Genomic DNA, 22,717 nt, shown 5'->3' on the forward strand with positions numbered 1-22,717 from the left:
CATGAAGGCCTGTACTGTAACTGGTGATTCGTGACTCTGAAGCTGTGTGTTTTACGGATGGCTTCTCTGTGACTTGGAATGGGAAGTCGTATGCAGGATTACGTGTTTATTATTTGTATTGCACTCTGTTCTGTTTCTCCACCTTAAGGGAACACACTATGGCATGCTCTCTGCAACCACAGGAGAGAACTGAGGGCTCTTGCTCCATGGTTGTGATTCTCTCTGTATCTTCATCTATCCAGCTACCAGTTCCTTGCATGTTTGTAAAGCCTGCTTTTCCTGTCCCATAGCACTGACTCCATCTTAAATTATGGTACTATTGTTTTTCTCCATGGTGGTCTCTAAACACAGTGAGTTTTCCCAGACAGCAAAGGAACAAGCATCTGATGAACCTCTATCCACTCTCCTTTTCCATATTCTCCTCTTTTATCCTTGGGGTAAAGCTGGAGACCTTGGTGGCAAGCTGCTCAGACAGTAAGCCCCGGTGGAAGCTGGTGCAGGGGATTAAGGCCTTTGGTGGAGAACTGCCCTGTAGCCCCCAGAGAAACTCTCTCTCTCTCTCTCTCTCTCTCTCTCTTTCTCTCAGTGCAATTCCACAAATGCTTAGAGGGTATCCACTCTGTGCCAAATATTGAGGACAACAAAAATGAGAAAATAGCAAGCCCTAAGCCAAGTCTGGATTTCTTCCAGAAGTTTCCTAGAAGCAGGAATTTTATTCTTGCTTATATAAACCAAATGAAATATCCAAGAGCTGCCCTTTCGAAGTCTATGAAAATGGTTCCCAATTTTGCCTGAGATTTTCATGGGACGCTTCCTGGCAAAGAAAGTGCCTGGGTTGAGTTTCAGTGGAAAATTAGGCATCACTTAGGCAACATTAGAGAAATGTGCTATTGGGAATACTTTGTGCACACTCATGGAGGCAGACGTGAGAATGAAACAGGAGGGGACCAGTGTGTCCTTTCTGTCTTCTTCTCGCCCCCATGGTCTCTGCTCTGTCTTCTCTCCCTGCCTGGCATGTGTGGATGGCTCCTTCATTAGGCTTCAGCTCATACTGTCACCTTCTAAATGGAGATCTCCAGAACTCCCCATCTAATTAGTACTGTGTCCACATCTTGATCCCCAGTCATTCTCTTTTACATCTCAATTTTATTCTGTCCATGGCCATTATCTAAATCCCAAATAATTTTAGTCACTTATATGTTTAATCATTTCTTGTCTATATTCCTCCACTTATATCAAAGTGAAAAGTGTTTATTGATTATTAGTGTAATTCCAATGCGTGAAACAGTGCTTAGGGAGTGGCAGGTTCTAAATAAATGGTCAGAAATGAGGATGAGTCAGAAACTAAGATAAGAAAAATGATAGAGAATAGGTTATTAAAACCTAAGATGGACATTCCTTGAAACTTTGAATTTATAAAATGTTCTAATCTAACTATGCTTTAAACTCATACACCAATATTATCTTTATTATTTTATGAAACACCAGTTGTCCAAAGATGAACTCATTATCTTTCTCTATACATATGGTCCTTCTATTATCTCCTACTTACTCACATTAGAAATTTGACAATCATCCTTTATTACCTTATGTCCCTAATCTCCAAAAGCTTCATGAGGTAAATGAAGCAGGCCTCAAATTGAGAGATGCCAGCTAATTACTCTTGAATCAGAGCCTGCCTTGGCTATTTGCCTGACCAATAAATTGCACCAAAAGTGGCATTCTGTAGCTTTAATGGCTCATCATTAGAAGTTTCCATTTAAACTCTGCAGGAGCCCTGAACTGCCATGTTAGAAGTTTAACTACCCAGAGGCCACCATGCTAGAGAGGCAATGCATAACGCTATTGTTTATCCATGAATCCATCAAAAGACGGTTGGGTTGTGTCCACTTTTTGTTTATTTGAACATGTGTAATTTTATTTAAAGATTGATTTATTTGAGAGGCAGAGCTAGAGAGAGGGAGCAGCAGAGAGAGAGAGGTCCTCCATTGTTTCACTCCCCAAATGACGCAATGGCCAGAGCTGGACCTATCCAAAGCCAGGTTCCAGGAACTTTCTCTGCATCTGCCATGCGGCTGCAGGGGCCTAAGTACTTGGACCATCCTCTGCTGCCTTCCCAGGCCACAAGAAGGGAACTGGATCAGCAGAGGACCATCCAGGACAGGAACCAGTGACCATATGGGATGCTAGTGCTAGGGGATGCTAGTGTCACAGACAGAGGCTTAACCTACTATACCACAGCGCAGGCCCCAGAACGTGTATAATTTTAAACTCTACCCTGGTTCTCTATTCCTTCCATTCTTTGTCTTGTAAAATAATAATCAAGCTCCTTATTAAATTATAGTACATCTTGGGGCCAGCGCTGTAGCACAGCGGGTTAATGCCCTGGCCTGAAGCGCCAGCATCCCATATGGGCACCGGTTCGAGACCTGGTGCTCCACTTCTGATCTAGCTCTCTGCAATGGCCTGGGAAAGCAGTGGAAGTGGCCCAAGTCCTTGGGCCCCTGTACCCACATGGGAGACCTGGAAGAAGCTCCTAGCTCCTGGCTTCAGATCGGCGCAGCTCTGGCCGTTGTGGCCAATTGGGGAGTGAAACATCAGATGGAAGACCTCTCTCTCTCTCTCTCTCTCTCTCTCTCTCTCTGCCTCTCCTCTCTCTGTGTAACTCTGACTTTCAAATAAATAAATAAATGCATCTTTAAAAAATAAATAAATTATAGAACATCTGGATCTTGACTTTCTTTCCCTCCTGATCTCTCATACCTTCCTGTCTTACATTTCACGCTCATCTATTCTTCCAGAATGCTTGTATCTTCTCTTACATGCTGTGTTCTGGCTATGTTGCCTCTCTGCATTTTAGCATCGCTTTGTTAGCTTAATATGTAAACACCATCTCTTGCTAGATTCTAGTCTGTCCTCAAGATGTTAAAGCTAAGTCTTCAAAAAGATCCACATGTTTCCTTTCTCATCCTGGAATGACTCCGTGTCTTCTATGTCTGGAATACGGGCACTTACCACGTCATACTTTGACTAACTGTTCTAGGTTCTTCCCCTCCATGAAATGGTGAGTTCTTGAAGCCAAGAACTGTGACTTTTAGTTTGCTGTATTCAGCAATTACAAAGGAACTGTTGCATTATATGAGCTCAATGACACTTTGTGGTATTAATGTTACTTTTGAAAAATAAAATCCAAGTAAAATGTCTGCTTTTATAATGCCTTCACAACAGTCCTTCATTGGGATTTTATGTTGTACAATTACTTGAGCATTGTCAAAGAAAATAACAAAGCATTCTATACAATTTTTGTTGAGTGTCCTTCATATATGTAATGGTGAAGAATCTATAGAGAAAGAAAAACAGTGGGCAGCTCCAGGGGGATCAGAGATAGGGATGTACCGCTTGAGTAATATTTGGGAAAACGTATCAAAAACACAGTAATATCATGTACATTGACTTAACTCTTTCAAATAAAGACTTAAATAAGAAGCTTTTAATAATATTGATCTATTTTCATTTTATTGTATTGCCAGATGTAGTCAGTTTGATTTTATGTGGTCGAAGGTTGCTGAGAGTGTTATTCACAGTAGCATTGATTGGGTGATTAATGTTTAGTTGCCAGGAAGTTGCAATAGCTGTGAAAGCATAATAGATTTAGGTCTATTGAAGCACTTTATTTTGGCCCTTTCTGTCTACTTACTTGTCTTTTTCCATCCTGGTTTTACTTACATTTTATTATGTCTTCATGGACTATTGGTAGCTGATACATCTTTGGCAGGCACTCTAAAGGCAGTTTTGATTTTTTCAGCTTCTGTTAAGAAAAAACAACCAATATCCCAGGACATACTCACATAAACAGCGTTGATCTTTGAGATAAAGCCACTAATCTGTTTCTCTGTGCTGACTGTGTGATTCAGTGTTTTAGGATCTTGGCCCACCATTTCTGGAAAGACAATGAGTGCATATGCAAGAAAAGCTGTTACCCGGAGATGCTGGGAATGAAGAAATCTAAAATCGGTGCTAATAATATCCAAAAAGCTCAATTTTAAGCGCCAACATTTTCTTGCTTATAATGTAACTAGTTTGGATGAAAATCATTTGGCTGAAGAGCTAACAAGCTGTGGTATACCTCCATTTTAAACAAAATATATAGAATATAATTAACCATTTCTTAATAAATCAGAGTTTCAGAATCAACGTGTTACCTTCTGTGCTCAGATGGGAAATATGTTTTTTGTTTTTTAAGATTTATTTATTTATCTAAAAGGCGCAGTTATGCAGAGGCAGAGAGAAATTTTCCATCCGCTGGTCCACTCCCCAAATGACCACAATTGCTGGAGCTGGCTCGATCCGAAGGTAGGAGCCAGGTGCCTCCTCCAGGTCTCCCACTAGATGCAGGAGCCCAAGAACTTGGGCCATTTTCCACTGCTTTTCCAGACCTCAGAAGAGAGCTGGGTTGGAAAAGGAGCAGCTGGGACTCTAACATGTCCATAAGGGACACCAGCACTGCAGGCGATGGCCTTTCTCGCTACGCCACAACACTGGCCCCATGGTTATCTCTTTAGAATTGTGCCTATGAAATACAGGAAATCTGTTCTCTTTATATTAATAAACATTTTTAAGAAGATTTTTAAACACTCATCAGTTTTTGGCCCCTGTGCAATTATGACAGGAATCTATCCTTTTTATAATTTTAAAGTCTTATCCGTCACAATCAGGCTTCCAACTCTCTCTACTTGCTAATGATCCATCAGGCAGCTGAATAACCACATCCTATCTAAATGTGGGAAAATTAAGGGCACAGGTTGTGCCGTGGCCCGTGAAGCTGCTGCCTGAGACACTGGTAACCCATCTGGGTGCCAGTTCCTGTCCCTGTTGTTCTACTTCTGATCTAGCTCCCTACTAATGACCTGGGGAAAGCAGCAGAAGATGGCCCAAGTATTTGGGCCCCAGCACTCCTGTAGGACACTCTGTTGAAGCTCTTAGTTCCTACCCTTAGCCTGGTCCAGCTCTGGCTGTTGTGGCCATCTGGAGAGTAAAACAGTAGATGGAAGAATTTTCTCTCTCTCTCTGTAACTCTTTCAATATAAACAAATCTTTAAATGTGGGCAAACTAAAAGAAAAAAAAAATCTCTGAATAAAGGCCTGAAGACTCACTTATGAATAGAATAAATTTTAATGCCTGATATTTATTGCAACATTTTTAAGAACTTTTTTTTTAGTTTCTAAACACTTAGACATATCAAAGTCATCTAACAAATAACTTATACTTAAAATTGAATGTGGGGCCAGTGTTGTGATACAGCAGGTTAAGCAACCACCTGGGATTAAGACATTCTATATGAGCTCCAGTTCCAGTCCTTGATGCTCCACTTCCAATCCAGCTCACTGAAAATGTGCTTGGGGAAGCAACAAAAGATGGCCCAGGTTCTTGGGACCCTGTCACTCACGTAGGAGACATGGATGGAGTTCCTGGCGCCCGACTTTGGTCTTATCCAGACCTGGCTATTGTAGTCACTTTGAGAGTAAACCAGCAGATGGAAGATCGATCTCTCTCTCTCTCTCTCTCTCTTGCTGTTTCAAATAAAATGAAAATAAGTAAATATTTTTTGAAAATTACTTAAACAATGTAAAATTATCAAAGAATACATAAATTTACTGATTAGCCACATGAGGCAACATAGAAGAAATGATATTAATACTTAAAGAATAACTGTTAAAAAACAAAATATAGCAAGAGAAGTTTTCAAGCATTTAAAACCATATTATTATGTGATATTTAACACCTACAAAAGAAAATACATAACACTTATGTGTTCTTCCTAAAGCAAGATAATCAAACAGTTCTCTTCTACCTACACCTACCTTCCAAAACAAAAACACAATAGCAAATTTTTAAATATGTTTCTAGAATTCTGCATATTTAGAGTTTGGTTGTGTTTTCAAAATCTAACAGCTTTCTCATTCTAGTATCTTAGCTGGAAACCTGGGTAGTCTCACCGGATTTGCCAGCTCCTTCCTCTGTCACAGGCTCTCCAAGTGGCCAGGCCTTGCATATTTTTTTCTTTTTTGTTTGTTTTAATTTTTGTTGAAATTACTTACACAAATCATGAAATGTATTTTAAACCATTTTTAGTGTGCAATTCTTGACACTCCAAGAAATGTGTAGTTCAGTAACTTTTTATTTTTTTTATTTTTTTTAACTTTTATTTAATGAATATAAATTTCCAAAGTACGATTTATGGATTACAATGGCTTCCCCCACATACCGTCTCTCCCACCCACTACCCTCCCCTTTCCCACTCCCTCTCCCCTTCCATTCACATCAAGATTCATTTTCGATTATCTTAATATACAGAAGATCAGCTTAGTATACATTAAGTAAGGATTTCAACATTTTGCTCTCACACAGAAACATAAAGTGAAAAATAATAGATGTTTTTTTTAAATGATGATGAAATCAGATCAGACCTGTTGTCATGTTTAATCCCAGTGAGAGTCAAGTTGGGAGTTGATAATTTCTTTTTTTCTTTTTTTTTATTCGGATCTGGCTGAAAAGCCCATGAGAGTATTTCAGGCATGGAAAGCCAAGACACTCTGGCAAAAGATCTCTGCGAGTGAGATCCCAGTGGAAAGAACAGGTCTTCAAAGAAGGAGGTACCTTTCTCTGAAGGGAGGAGAGAACCTCCACTTTGACTATGACCTTGTCTAAACAAGATAAGAATCGGAGAACTCAGAGGGCTTCCATAGCCTTGGAAACTCATGACCGGAGTATAGGGAGACTACTGATGCCATAGACAGGAGTGTCAATCTGTAAAGTCAACAACAGGAGTCACTGTGCACTTACTCCTCATGTAGGATCTCTGTCCTTAATGTGCTGTGTATTGAGATTTAATGCTATAACGAGTACTCAAACAATATATTTCACTTTGTGTTTTTATGGGGGTGCAAACTGTTGAAATCTTTACTTAATGTATACTAAACTGATCCTCTGTAAAAAAAAAAAAGAAATTAACTTTTTATTTATTATTTTTGTTTTAATATCACATGTTTTCTGTAAACTTTTTAAAGTATAAATTTATTGGAAACCTGGAAAATAGATTAAGTTAAATTAGGAAATATGTTACTTTGGACCATATGGTCTGTGATTTAACCAGTTGAAATGGTAATATTTGCTAATACATATCAAAAGAATTAAGTATACAGTGATGTCCTTTGTATGCTCAAGGTTAGGTGGAAAAACTACTTGGCTTTAGAGTGTAATTATCTCATGAATAAACTAATCAAAAGCCCTTGATATCATTTGAGAGTAGCCAGCACTTGTTTTCTAGTTTATATTTAATAAATGTAGTATATTTCAGTTTCTCTAATAAATTTATTTTAATTTGTGACTATTTTAGTTCAGGCTGTTATAATACTAGAGACAACAATTATTTCTCAAGGTCCTAGAGGCTGTGGTGATCTGATAAGTATACTCTAGTGGGTTTGTGTATGAGTATCTTCTCACTATATCCTCAACATGGCTGAAAGAAAAACCAGCTCTCGCACACTTCTTCCTGTAAGGCCACTAAACTCATGTAATGATTGTCACATAGTAAGTACTCATTAAGTAATTAAAAATTAAAGTGAGGAGCTGGCCTTGTGGCACAGTGGGTAAAGCCACTGCCTGGGAAACCAGTATCCCATATGGGTAATGGTTCTAGTCCCTGCTGTTCCACTTCAGATACAACTCCCTGATGATGGCATGCAAAATGCAGTGGAAGATGTGCCAAGTTTTTGGGCCCCTTCAACCCATGTGGGAGACCTAGAAGAAGCTCCTGACTCCTGGCTTCAGACTAGCCCAGTCCTGAGCAGTGCAAACATTTAGGGAGAACACCATTGAATGGAAGTTCTCTCTGTCTCTCCTCTTTCTGTAATTCTGACTTTCAAATAGACAAATAAATCTTTTAAAAATGGAGTGGATAAAAAGAACTGAATAACTACTTATTTGATCTACCTTTTAAAAATTGTTTATTTATTTTAAAGGAAAAGAGAAAAAAGCAGGAAAATTTCTATCCTCTGGTTCACTTCCCAAATGCCCACAACATCTAGGGCCATGCCAGGCTTAAGCCAGAAACCTGGAACTCCTTTCAGATCTCCTATGTGCATAGGAAGTACACAGGTGATTGGGCCATCATTAGCAGGAAGCTGGATTGGAAACAGAGAATTAATCCCAGGCAATTTAATATGTGGTAGAGGCATCCAAGGGGTGACTTAACCCACTGCACCACAACAGCTGCCCCTTGCTATTTGATCTTTTTTTTAAGATTTTATTTATTTATTTATTTATTTGACAAATAGAGTTACAGACAGTGAGAGGGAGAGACAAAGAGAAAGGTCTTCCATGCGCTGGTTCACTCCCCAAATGTTTGCGATGGCCGAAGCTGGGCTGGTCCGAAGCCAAGAGCCAGGAGCTTCTTCTGGGTCGGTCTCCAACGTGGATGCAGGGGCCCAAACACTTGGGCCATTTTCTACTGCTTTCCAAGGCCACAGCAGAGAGCTGGATCAGAAGAGAAGCTTCCTGAGCTAGAACCAGTGCGCATATGGCATGCCAGTGCCTCAGGCAGAGGATTAGCCTACTGTTTGACCTTGGTTTATGTATTTATTGCCATGATACACTATTTTGAAACCTGAATACTCCTCCACTATTTTCTTTGTACTTTTTGTAAGGAATGAAAGATCTCACCTATGAGAACATCGTGACAAATAAAATATTTTATACCTTTAAGACTTAAACGTAGGCATTTTTCTTCTAGTGTAAAGAGATGGATATGACAATTGTTTAAGTAAATCCAGAAAATTCCTCATGGGGTATCATGAGTTTTCTGATTACATACAAGTTCACCTAACCAATTTCTTTTAGCTAAATTAAGAGTCTAAGGGCCTGCGCTGTGGCTCAATAGGCTTATCCTCCGCCTGCGGCACCAGCACACTGGGTTCTAGTCTCAGTCAGGGCCCCGGGTTCTGTCCCGGTTGCCCTTCTTCCAGGCCAGCTCTCTGCTATGGCCCGGGAGTGCAGTGGAGGATGGCCCAAGTCCTTGGGCCCTGCACCCACATGGTAGACCAGGAGAAACACCTGGCTCCTGGCTTCGGATCAGCGCGATGCGCCAGCTGCAGTGCGCTGGCCGCAGCGGCCATTTTGGGGTGAACCAATGGTAAAGGAAGACCTTTCTCTCTGTCTCTCTCTCTCACTGTCCACAGTCAATTAAGTTACTGGTGGAAGAAAGCTGCCATGACCACTTACATGTGATCAATCTGACTGTGTTGCAGCAAACCACGGAACACCAAGGCTGATTCAGCTGATGTGCCTAGTATAACAGGAAGAACACTAACAGAGAAAGACAAATCTGGGTCTAGAACACTTCTCTGATAGTTGCTGTTCTATAACTCTGTACAAATATCTTCCTCAACCTCAAGTTCTTCTGTAAAATTGACATATATATACATATAATATTATATATATTATAATACCCAACTTGTAATGCTGTGGGAAAAATTGATAGATAAAAATGATAAACAACATGTAACCATATGGAATAGCAGGAGCTCAGTAAGTGGAATATTTATATTTCTCCATATCCCCTTCTGAAACTGTCTCCCGAAAGAAGTCAATTCATAATCTTCAACCATAATGTCTGAATAAATATTAAAATTATAATAATAGTATTGAAAATACTTTTGCCTAAAGAATCATGAATTGAAATAATTTACAATTTGTGCTGCTCTCACAACAGGAAAGCAATAATATGAATTGAGAAAAATAAACTTATTCAAGTAAAATTAAATTAACTGCAAAAATCTTTATCCAAGTTATCTATAAGTGCATATTTTCAAGGGAAAATTGAATAATCTTTGAACATTTGATCCCATTTTCAAAGGTACAATTGCAGAGTTTTCAGTGTCCTGCTAAATTTACCTATCTGATTGGTTAGTCATTATAAAGTACTGTATAATGTAATAGATATACAGTAGGGCCAAATGCCAAGAATAGAAATTCCTTTGAAATACCCTAATTCAGCTGGTGGTGTATAAACCCAAGGTCCCCTCTTGGAAGCCCCAGCCTCTAACAGTAATCTTGAAATATGTCTTGAAAGTAGCATTATAACATCCCTTAAGGATATTTTGATTAATGGTCTTTGACATTTCCAGAAATGATTTACCATACAAGTATTTAAAAATTAAAATGTAATAACCAATGATACAAATAATTAATAAAACAGCTTTTTACTACATTTGCTAACCTTTTCTTTCAAAGACAGTTTTGGAGGGAAAATGCTTTACAGATACTGGAGGTTTTTGCTTTGGTATTATTTACAATGAACAACTATTTTCCATATAAGTGGTTAAAAAAAGGGGAGATACAGATTGTCAATGAGAGAAGCCCTTCTTCCTTTCTTTAATTGAATAGAGCTATTCATAGCCTGGCTCTTGGAAGCTTGGTGTTTAGTCTGGGAAGTTAGAAGAGGCAGTTCTTTGTCTGGGATGTGTCTCCTAATAGTCCTTTTGTTCAGATTTTTCCAAGTACTCGTAATAAATATTTTGCCAAGCAGCAGCAAGAGTTTCTGCACTAGTCATGTGTCTGCTGCATAAATTGCTGACTTACCCATGTGTTTAAAGATTAGACTCCACCAATTATTGAGCTGCATAAATTTACTGAGCTGTGTATGTTATTAAAAACGTATCTGTAAAGAATTGGAAATGAGGTAATTTCAGAATATGCCCAACTGAAGCTCTCATTAACAATATGAGAATTATGTGTTCAAATGAAAAATGGGGAATAAATCCATTCCCTATTAAAAACTATAGGTCCAAAGTATTTTTAGTTAGGAGGAATAAATATTGATTTGTAAATGCTATTATTTGTAAATACTGATTCTTCCTATTTTTAAAGTTATAAACATTATACCACTACTATCTTTATATAAAAATGTTTAATGCAAAAATAAAATGCAATGTCAGTTTGAGTCAGTTCTTATTAAATAATTCAGACACTAATTTCAATGTAGAAAATATAATTCTGACAGAAAGCAAAAGAACACTAAGAGTCTATTCCTAAGCTTCTCAAGTCCAAAACAAAAGGCACAGTCAGGATTCTTATTAATGGGAATGGCAAGGGTCTAGTATCTCTTTCTCTTCTGGGGCCACAGCAGAAGGCCATACCATTTTTTTGCATATGTGTTGGTGGTTGCTTTAAGAGTTGCAGTATATGCTTTTGATAGTTTTCTCAGGATGCTGCATGCATCCTCAAATAATGGCTCAAAAACTGTTTACAAATTCAGTGCGTATGACACAAGTGCCCCTGAACTAAATTGGAGATATCGGGAGAGCTGAATTCCTTCTGCAAGCTTGAGGGAGAATCAGCTTCCTTGCCTTTCCATCTTCTAGAGGCTCCCTGCCCTTCTTGGTTCTTGGCCCTCTTTCTCCATCTTGTAAGCAAACAATAGTAGCAGCTTCAGTCTTTCCCAGCAGCAGGACCCTAGCTCCTCTTCTACCTCCCTCTACCATCTTTTAAGGACGTTTGGTTGGGCTTCCTTTGGGCCCACCCAGATAATCCAAAATACTTTTCTTATTGTAATGTCAGCTGATTAGAAACCTTCATTCAATCTACAGCCTTCATTCCCAGTTTCCATGTGACATAACATATCCTCAAGTTTTCACTTGGATCACTCCCCAGATAGCCAGGTGTCAGGACCTCAGGGATGTGGATGGCAGGGACACAGCCATTTGAACCATCTCTCCCAAAGTACGCATTAGCAGGAAGCTAGAATTAGGAGCAGAACTGGAATTCAAGCCAAAGCACTCTGATAATCACATATAATCAAAGTGCTTTGGCTTGAGAAACTCATCATCCTATTCTTTTCTTCCATGATTACTCTTCCAGAATCTGCATTGTTCACTTTCAGAATTGTAAGATTTTATACATATATTTCATTCAAAGTTATTGTTACTTGTGGAATGGGAAATTTGTTTATGTAGCAGTCTTCTAAGGGGTTCTGTAACAAAGCATCACAGACAGGTTGAAACAAGAGAAATTTGTTTTCTTACAACCTGGAGGCTATAAGTCTAAGACATGATATAGACATGGTTGTTCTTTTCTGCGAACTTTGTCCTAGGCTTGTAGATGATTGCTCTCTGCTTGTGTTTCCAGAGTCTCCCCTCTTTACTTATTTAAGCCTAATTACTTCTTTAAAAATCCTGATCCACACTGAGGCATGGTATTAAGATTTCAACATATGAATGAATCTTGGATTGGGGGCATTTCATCCCATAACAATCCATAAGGAAATTTCTCAGCTATACCACAACTGACAGAAATTGGACAGGGTCGCTTTTCTCTCTTAATTCTAATTTAGTCTCAAAGCCCTATTTAGTATGTGTTTTAGTTCGTTCCTAATAAACTCTTGTTGGTATTTAAGGCAAAGCCTCTTTCCATCCCTATTCCTACATATCTGCCATATGTACATTTCCATAGCTACTATCCCAACTACAATGTTGATTTCCATGGTTTAATCTACAATTCTGTCTAAATTCAGTTTATCCTAAGTCAGAAAATATCGTCATCCCAAACACAGGATTCTACTTTGAGAATTTTATGTCTGCTATGCTTAATATCAAAAATCAACTTTTGGGCCGGCGCCGTGGCTCAATAGGCTAATCCTCCACCTTGCGGCGCCGGCACACCGGGTTCTAGTCCCGGTTGGGGCGCCGGATTCTGTCCCGGTTGCCCCTCTTCCAGGCCAGCTCTCTGCTATGGCCAGGGAGTGCAGTGGAGGATGGCCCAGGTGCTTGGGCCCTGCACCCCATGGGAGACCAGGAAAAGCACCTGGCTCCTGGCTCCTGCCATCGGATCAGCGCGGTGCGCCGGCTGCAGCGGCGGCCATTGGAGGGTGATCCAACGGCAAAGGAAGACCTTTCTCTCTCTCTCTCTCTCTCTCACTGTCCACTCTGCCTGTCAAAAAATAAAAAAATAAAAAAAAAATAAAAAAAAAGAAAAAAAAGAAAAAAATCAACTTTTGTTGAATCAATCTTCATGTTTTCTCTTGGGGTCTGTCTCAGAAGTGAAATATGAGTCAAGTACTCCTGTTTTCTACCTAAAATTTTCTAGTAGCTCCAGATTTCACTCTGAGAAGAACCAAAGTCCTTACATTAACCTGCAGGCAGAACACACAGTTGTCACTATTTCATTAGTTATATATAAAAAAAATGTGTTATGTGTTATTTTTTCCTTGTCTTATTTTATTACTTACCTCTCTAAGTCAGAATGTAAACCACACCAGACAATATCTTCTCGAATCTTTATTGTCTGAAATATAGCCTGGTACCTCGTAGATGGTCAGTACATATTTACTGAATCAGTGAAAATGGGAAGACTAGCTTTTCCGTTGTCTTCTTCACAATGATGGGACTGGGAAACAATAGCTCAGAGAAATAACACCAGCAAAACACAGGATATTGACCATTTTTTTCTTAGAGTACTAATCCTATGTTTAGAAACTCTTTAAGCATTTATGACCATGGACGAAGAACCTTTTTCTGCCAAGGACCATTTGGATATTTATAACATCATTCACGGGTCATAAAAATCACCAACTTAAAAGTTAGTCTGATATGGATTTATTGAATTTTGAGTCCAGCCTGTGATTCCCTTGGCTAGGCCAGACCAGATGATAGCATGGGCCTTATATGGCCTTTAGGCAGGATGTTGCCCACCCCTGCTTTGTATGATGTTATATTTTGTTATTATGAACAGAATCCTAAAACTGAATTATTCCTTTTAACATAGTATAATATCAAGCAACTGAGAGCATTTAAATGTAAATTTGATTACTATGATTCAGGTTTTTTTTTTAAAGATTTATTTATTTATAAGGCAGAATAACGGAGACAGGGAGATACAGAGAGAGAGAAAGAGAGAGAGAGAGAGAATCTTCCATCTGCTGGTTCACTCACTGAATGCTCATGGACACCCTAGGCTGTTTCAGGCCAAAGCCAAGAGCCATACTACAATTTTGTAAAACAGAAATAGTGCTCTATCAAAAATATTTTTGTGATAACTTCATTTATTAAGACTTCAGTATAAAGTCATCACAAAAACTCTGTTCTAAAAGTTTTCTGAGATCTTCATGTGTTGAAACTCTCATATAAATCATCTTAAAAACTTCTGTATAAATCGTCTTAAATTCTAAACCAAGGTAAATCATTGATGACAGTGAATTCCTATATTAATTTTGTAAAATTATTCTTGAACATATTTCTCCCTCTCATAGTCCACATAAAATGTTTTGAATATGAAATATTTTATGAAAGTAAATTATTGTCTCCTAGGCATCCCAAATTATCAATATTTTTTGTTTTGTTTTCCACTCACACATGTTGCTATGCCATGACTGTAAATCTCCAGACCAGAATGTATTTGTGAATATAAATATGCATTCAGTCTATGGTATTGCACCGTTCTCCCCACCAGACATCATTTTATTCTTCTGTATCATCTTCGGAAAAACACTTACGAAACTTAGCCATACCCAAGAGGAACAGCTAGGAGGAAAATAAACTCACAAAGGACAATTTAAAAATAAAAAAATGTTTTTTTCCAGCTTCCTATTTTAAAAATACCAGGCTTGTTGAGACTTGCAATGATTAAAAATAGCTCTTAAGTAGAGTTTGTGTTTTTTTTTAAAGATCTGTTTATCTGACATTTTCTGTCAAAAATATTTAAGAATGATTGTTCATATTTCATCAGTAATGTCTCATAAGTCCTAAGAGTAACCGCCCTCCCACCACCACTACCACCAAATATGCACAGTACTAACCACTTCCTGAAGATACTATGTAGGTTCAGAGTTCAACTTTATTTGGATAAAGAAAAAGTTTAGAAGTTTCCCTATACCCAAGTTTACTAGACACTCAAAGCCAGTCCTGTTTCCATGAGCCATCCTTTGTCAGCATATGTATGGTAAAGAAACTCTTGCTCATGAGATGATAGCTTGAAGTAGAAGTGCAACTTCAAATGAGGGTACTATTAAGGATAATCCACTTATACGCTTAATAATGAAACTTATTTTTAAAATAATTAAAATTAAAAATAAGAATCTGTACTTGAAATTCTTAGTAGTAAGATCAAGGTACAATCAAATATTTCCCAAATTTAAATTTTTTCTAGATATTTTTCTTTTATAACAGAATGATCCTGATCTTAATTAACTTATTCATCTTCCCACTTATAATTCTTATATGTTTTAATGCATTATTTTTTGACCTTGGAGGGTAAAGTGATAATTCAAATATCACCCAATCGAGGGCCTATGCAGGAATTCATAACAATCACAAAAGCTACACTCTCCTGGAAAAAAAAAAGATACATATTTAATGATCATTCTTTTCTGCCTTTGACTTGTACATAGAAAGAAAAAGAAGTTTTCTTTTTTCACTTAGTCTGTAGAAATATAGCCAACTCCCTACACATACACCCACCATATTTAATTCTACTAGGTATTTATCAAGCTAGAGGCTCTTAAAAAGGACATCCAAAGTCTGCATGTAAAAACTTAGCATGAAATTTCTGGCATGCCTTGATTTCTAGGTGGAGTGGGACTCTGAGCCACATTTCCAGGCTTCTCTGCCCACTTTTCCATATCTGTCATGGGTTAGCATGGGTAGTTCCCAGCCAGCAAATCAAATTTCCATACACAGTGACAGGAGAAGAGAGATGCATAGTCTCCCTCATAAACCAATTCTGGACAATGACCAAGATTCACATTTCAACTGGTAGATATCCATGTCTTATCTGATAAAATGACCTATGATGTCATGATCCAGTGAAAAAACAATTTCTTTTTTTTTTATCTTTTATTTAATGAATATAAGATGTGTTTATTTATTTTGAAATGCAGAGCCAAAATGAGAGGGGACAGATAGAAAGAGAGATATCTTCCGTCTGCTGGTTCAATCCCCCAAATGGCCACAACAGCTGGGATTGGGCCAGGACAAAGCTGGGAGCATGGAACTTCATCCAGATCTCCCATGTGGGTGGCAGGGGTCCAAGTACTTGGACAATTTTCAGCCACTTTCTCAAGGGAATTAATAGGGAGCTGGATAGGAAGTGGAGTAGCAAGGACTCAAAGCAGTGCTCTGATGTCTGATACCAGTATGGCAGTCCCATGAACAATAATTTCTTAAGAGGTCATATGCAAAGCCTGGATGGGGAAACACATGAATGAAGTAACCGAACCTAATTATCTCACTATAGAGTTGCAAATGAATATAGAATAATTACAAATTGCACTGAGGCATGTAATGTTTTCAGTGTTGGTAGAAGTATTGGGATTTGAAGGTAGAGAAAGGAAGAATTAATCATATTTTTGCCCCAGTACTATGTTAAACATTTCATATATACTTTGTGCTTCTCAGCCTTTTGGCTAAGATCAAGTGTAGTATCTGTTCTTATCAGTTTAATATCATATATAGTTTGTTTCATTTTATCCTTCAAAACAAAGACAATGGTTATTTTTATTATCTACATTTTAAGGACAAGTCTTTCTGGCCCTTTAGCCTGTATTCTTCCCATAATAGCAAATCATTTTCTGTAAAACAGAAGATTCACTTACTCATTTGCTGCCATTCAACTCAAGCTCGAGAGAGCTACCCTGTTGATTATGTGATAGGTGTATATATTGGTCTAAGAGAGACATGGCCAACCTACAAATGCCACACTTCTCTTGACTTTAGCAAAATCAGGCAGTAGCTCATGCAATACCTTCCAGCCACATGCAGGATAAGATGCCAGGAAAAGGGAAGATAAGTCTGGAAAATGAGACCTAGAGAAGTACCTCCAGCTCTCTTTAGACTACGAGACTCCTTCAAATTCTTTGAGACGTTATAAACTGTTTAAGGAGAGGAGGAATAAGAATATCATGACACTCACTCATTTATTCATGCTTGCATGCCTTTACTTAATTTTCTTCATTAAAGTAATATTATGTGTGCACCTAAGTGTACCAGGCAATGTTAGGCATTGATAATGCACAAGTGAATGTGATTAGAATTCTTGCCCTTGTGTAATGAGCAGTCTAATGGAGGCGAATAATATAAAAAATAATTGTTCAAATAAATGCATTAGTGCAATCTTTGAAAAGCATGATGAAGAAGAATGTAGAGAACCACATAGTTAATAAGGTCAGAGGTAATTTGAAGTAGTTTAGACATTCCAGGCAAATTGACCAAGGAAATGGGGAATAAAGAGGCAGAGAAGTAATGAAAATTGTGAATAACATTGCACACAATGGAAGCATCATGTGGAGTGACTCTGGTGTGTGGCAGGCCAGTGTGTCCTGAGTATGGAAAACCACAGAGCTAATAGTATGAGCAAGCCCAGGGCAGTGGTCGATACGGCCAGATCAACCCATGTCTTCTTTAAAAGTTCTGGTTTTCACCCTAAAAGTCTCAAGAAACTTTTGAAATGTTTTGAGCAGAGAAATGTCATATTTAAATTTGTTTCGAAAAGATCATTTTAGATTTAGAATAGAGTGGGGAAGATAACTTACATATATCACACAAGAAATGATGGTAGCTTGTACTGCAGTAATAAGATCAGAGAGTGAAGAAATATAAAATGGGAGAAAAGTCATACTCTTCAATTATTGTTTGAATATACAAACTGAAGGAAAGACTTGCATCTGGGTTTTCCCGCTAGAGAAGGGGAACTGAAGTGAAGAATGCACAGACTCCTGTTAAGTACAGGCATTGCTTGTCACTGTATTCATGGCCTCTTCATCTAGGTACAACTCGCTGTTAGCAAACAAAAATATTGTTCTATTAATATATAGGACCACTAAGTGATTTCTGTACTCTCATGTCTAGAATTTTCCATGTTTCTGAAAAGTTTGAAAAAATAAAACTAAACTAGATTACAAGTCAGAAAACCCAGGATTGCCAAATATATTTTTTTTGATGGAGGAGGTATGCGTCCATCTTCTCTCTGTTGTTTTCACTGTTATATACTCATGTCCAGATCACTGCATTTGATGTTATCTAAGAGTATTCTTTCTCAGTCCTTCAAAATTGAGACAGTCTCTTAATTCCTTGTACAAATTACCAAGAAAGTTCAGAGCACAAGAGGTAGAAACACTCATTTCCTTTTGGAGAGACTACTGACTTTTGTCCTAAGCTACTGAAGTCCCAATCAGCACCATATATCTGGCAAGGAGCTAACTCTGCCTCTAGTTTTGCATCCCTGAAAAATTCATATGAAATCCATAAACCTCAGTTTCATAGTTATAAAATGAAGAGTTGAGGCTTGATGTTTTAAAATATCTCCTATCTTTAACATACTAAGGAAGATAAATCTTGATGGTCTGACAAGAATATACAGGTGCAAGCATTTCTGGGTTTTCTTTATTCAACTTTTCAATTATGCACATTTTCAATGTAGGGAATAAAGATCTTGCATTTCTTTCTCTTTTGAAGAATAAAATAAAATAAATACTAAGCAAGGGATTTGCCATTTTGAGATCCCAGGCATTTGAGATGTTTGCTAATATTCAGGCCATGTATTCCTGTCCCTCCCAGCCATTCAACCTTTTACCCATCCCTTGACATGCCTCTTTGACTCCAAAGTCCCCTTCAACAGTCTCTCAGGCCAACTAACCAATGAAGTGCCTTTAAATCCAAACTGAATAGACCTCCCATGCTCTTAAGGATAATCTTTTTAAGGACAGTAATCTGATTTCCTCTTCAAAAATATTACCTGCAAAGATGTCACTGACTGAGACTGAACTACTCCGGGGCTATTTATACTTCAAAATAGATCTGATCACACCAGGGGTAGTTTGTTGGTGGGTGACAATGAAAACTATGAAATGTCTGTCTCTCTCCCTCCAAACTATATTCTAAGAACACAAGTCTGTGATTGGATAGTTCTTTTCTGAAATTTTGTAGGCTCCCATTATTTAATCTCCTTTAAGTATGATAAAGGAGACTAAAGGGGAGGGAATACAAATGTGCTGTTATGTGCAGCATTGACATTAGGAGCGAGTTCCAGACTCATTGAATGTAGTTAGTAAACAACTTGCTTGTCAATCTCTAAAGTAGGGCCACATCCAGTCCACAAAACCATCTGATCTGGCCCTGCCACATTAGCCATAGGCCAGACACGAAATTCAATACACTGATAGCAGGCTAATTTTTTTAATGCCTAATTTTGTATGGCCCACAAATGACATTACAAGTATCCAAATGACCCTTGGCAGGAAAGAGATTCCCCTCTTCTGCTCTAAAGGGAAGAGCAGCCAGAGAAATAGATATAAATACCTGCTTTTGGAATGGCCTTTTTTATAACAAGCCACAGAAACTACAAAATCATCTTTCTCATCCAGTACTCAGCGACTTCCTTAGAGATTGCTTTAGCAATATCAAAAGCTACCCAATTTTTTTAATTGAAAAGCATCTATGCTGTACAAAGCAATAGTCACAAGCTGAATGAGGCAATTAGGTGCTTGAAATGCAGTTTGTCCAAACCGAGGCATGTTGTTAGTGTACAGCACATACCAGATTTCAAAAGCTTGGTACTAACCAAAAAGAAAGAAAACAATATAGAGTATATAAATCACAAATGATTATACTGCTTATATTTAAAATGAGAATCTTTAAAAAATTAATTGCACCTGTTTTTTCCATTTAAAAGCTGCCTATTTAAGCATTTAAAACTACATATTTGACTCACATCTTACTATTATTATTTTTTTAAATTTATTTGACAGATAGGGTTAGACAGTGAGAAAGAGAGACAGAGAGAAAGGTCTTCCCTCCGTTGGTTCATCCACCAAATGGCCGCTATGGCCAGAGCTACGCCAATCTGAAGCCAGGAGCCAGATGCTTCCTCCGGGTCTCCCATGTGGGTGCAGGGGCCCAAGCACTTGGGCCATCCTCCACTGCCTTCCCTGGCCACTGCACAGAGCTGGACTGGAAGAGGAGCAACCTGGACTAGAACCCGGCACCCATATGGGATGCCAGCGCCACAGGCGGAGATCAACCAAGTGAGCCACGGCATCAGCCCCATTATTATTATTTTTTTTAAATATTTTATTTATTTATTTGAGAGGTAGAGTAACAGACAGTGAGAGGGAAAGAGAGAGAGAAAGGTCTTCCATCCACTGGTTCACTCCCCAAATGCTCACAGCAGTGGAGCTGAGCCTATCTGAAGCCAGGAGCCAGGAGCTTCTTCCAGATCTCCCACGCTGGTGCAGGGGGCCAAGTGGTTGGGCCTTCTTCTACTGCTTTCCCAGGCCATAGCAGAGAGCTGGATGGGAAGTGGAGTAGCAAGGACTAGAACCAGTTCTCCTATGGGATTCTGTCATGGCAGGTAGAGGATTAACCTACTGCGCCACAGCACCAGCCCCTGACATCTTATTTTAGGGGCCAGCACTGCACCAAACCAAGGCAAAAAAACTGCTGATATCTTACTGTATTTATTTATGAGACTTGCAGTTATTGTTTAATTTGAAACATATGTAAATAAATATAGGACATTATTGCTTTCATTGATTCACAAATTACCAGTTTCTTTCTTACATTTGTTGTTTTCATCTTATAGAGAGGCCCTTAATCTTAAGCAGTAGAGAAAATAATCAATGTAGATTATACAAATTCGTTGGCATTTGTGTAATCCAGTTACTTGGGGAACTTACTCCTCAGAGGGGGAACTACCTTAGATGTCACAGATCCAGGTGCCTTCAATCTACAGTCAGTGATATGTACATGCCAAAGCTGATTAATTCCTTCATATCACTCTTCACAGTTCTCAAAATACTATTGTTGCTTACAGAATAAATTCTTAGATTATGCTGCCAATTTGAAATGACTTTATGATCACCTATTTTATGAAAGATTAGAATAAATTAAATAATATCTTATCCTTGTGAATTCACATACTGCTAAAGAAAGGAAGGTCTCCAAACTGGCAGCAATAAGAAACCGCTGGAGTAAAATACAGATCTTCCAACAACGTTGTGTCCTTTACTTTATGTAAACAGATGTGGTGTGACCTTTGAGAAGAACCATTTACAATTCACATGTTCACAACAGTAGACTTTGTTGTGGCTTTATTGTATGAAGATTTTTTAAAAATAAAATCTCATGTGAGAGTACAGAATCAATGTTTGGTTGCTTTAATAGATAAGGAATAATTACATATTTTATAGCATTGTAGAAACCTGGGTAATCCTAGTAAATTATCTCGATATAACATTATAGATGAAGTGACAAAAATATCAAATTTGGCATATGAATCTATTTTATATATAAAATATGTAAGTAGTTAACTACAATGCTACATAGTATCATAAATGCTATGACACATTCACACATATGTAAAATCAGTCCCTGAGAGAGTGTTTCAGGATGGCTTTCTCAGGACGAGAGCTGGCAAGAAAAGATACAGTGGTGATTGGGCAGGTTGAATGGGGAGCAGTATTTATAACAAGAGTCTGCTGGAGCTTGGAAAGATAAATGGTGTGGTAAATGTTTGGCTCGATGACTAAGACCTGTGTGGGACACCCACTTCCCAAATTGAGTGTCTAGATTTGATTCCCAGCCCCACAGTGTCCTGCTAATGTGCACTCTAGTTGATTCCCTGCCACACTCGTGGGAGATGCAGATTAAATTCCAGGCTCCCAGCTCTGGCCTGACCCATATCCAGTTATTATGGGCATTTTATCTATCTACCTATCTATCTATGATCTATCTCCTTGCCTCTCAAAAAATAATAATGTAAGGAAAGTTTTTTTAAATAAAAAGATAAATGATGAAAAGATGCTTTCTCAATCTCTGGTTGCTTCATAAAGGTTTGCCTTTCCAATATAATTAGTTATTTATGCAGTTAATCACCCAATCACCACTCTATTTTCTCTTCTTGCAGTTATTTATGCAGTTATTATTGATTACAAATAACATTATTAAATATTAATTTTGTTTTCTTCTCAGTGAAAGGACTACCAGTACTTGGCACTCAATTAATAGATGTCCAACGTCATTGACCTATCCTTATTATGTTTTTGTGTTCTAATAAACTTGGACAGAAAGTTTGATGCTGACAGTGTTTAGTACCACAACTCATCTCTTAGATCATGAATGTCCCAAATCCTCAACTCAGATATTACTCTCAATCGCTAAACATCTGGCTACTTTCTGAGTTCAGTTCTGTAGCAATACTGGTAAGCACCAACTCCCATGTGACCCCTCACGTCCATACCCTGTGTTTTTCCACCTCCACACCCTCTTGCAGTAGAAAATTTTGTCTTCAAGCTGAAGTTAGGGGTGGACATTTCGTTCTCTGGGAAGAATAACTTTTATACAGACATGACAGGGGAGCATGGTGGTAAAAATAAAGTGCTAAGATATGTCAATCCCAATAAAATATGTCATAAAGAATCCTCTTTGCTACTTGAGAAATAATTCTACCTCCTGAGAAGGTAGAGTTACTCAGATGCTATTTCCTTATAACAGAAAAAGAGAAAGGAAGTCTCTTTGCTACTCTTTGGTGCTTTAACATTTTCATTTTCAACTGGCAGTGTTTCTTGGAAATTAGATTTTAAAATTTAAATAACATATGTGTTGTAGACTACTATTTATGATTCTTAAACACTAGGAATAGGTATCTAAATACTATTTAAAAATATGTATGTAT

At 38.1% G+C, this 22,717-nt stretch overlaps 1 protein-coding gene and 1 pseudogene across 7 annotated transcripts in view; both read left to right on the forward strand.

Moving 5' to 3' along the window:
• TRPC4 (transient receptor potential cation channel subfamily C member 4) overlaps positions 1-22,717 on the forward strand; it is a 255,987-nt gene that overhangs the window by 156,888 nt on the left and 76,382 nt on the right. The gene's annotated exons all lie outside the window — the stretch shown is intronic.
• On the forward strand, positions 16,435-16,537 carry LOC127487198 (U2 spliceosomal RNA; annotated as a pseudogene).

This window comes from Oryctolagus cuniculus, chromosome 9 (assembly GCF_964237555.1).
Source record: "Oryctolagus cuniculus chromosome 9, mOryCun1.1, whole genome shotgun sequence".
In the NCBI taxonomy this organism is placed as follows: Eukaryota; Metazoa; Chordata; class Mammalia; order Lagomorpha; family Leporidae; genus Oryctolagus; species Oryctolagus cuniculus.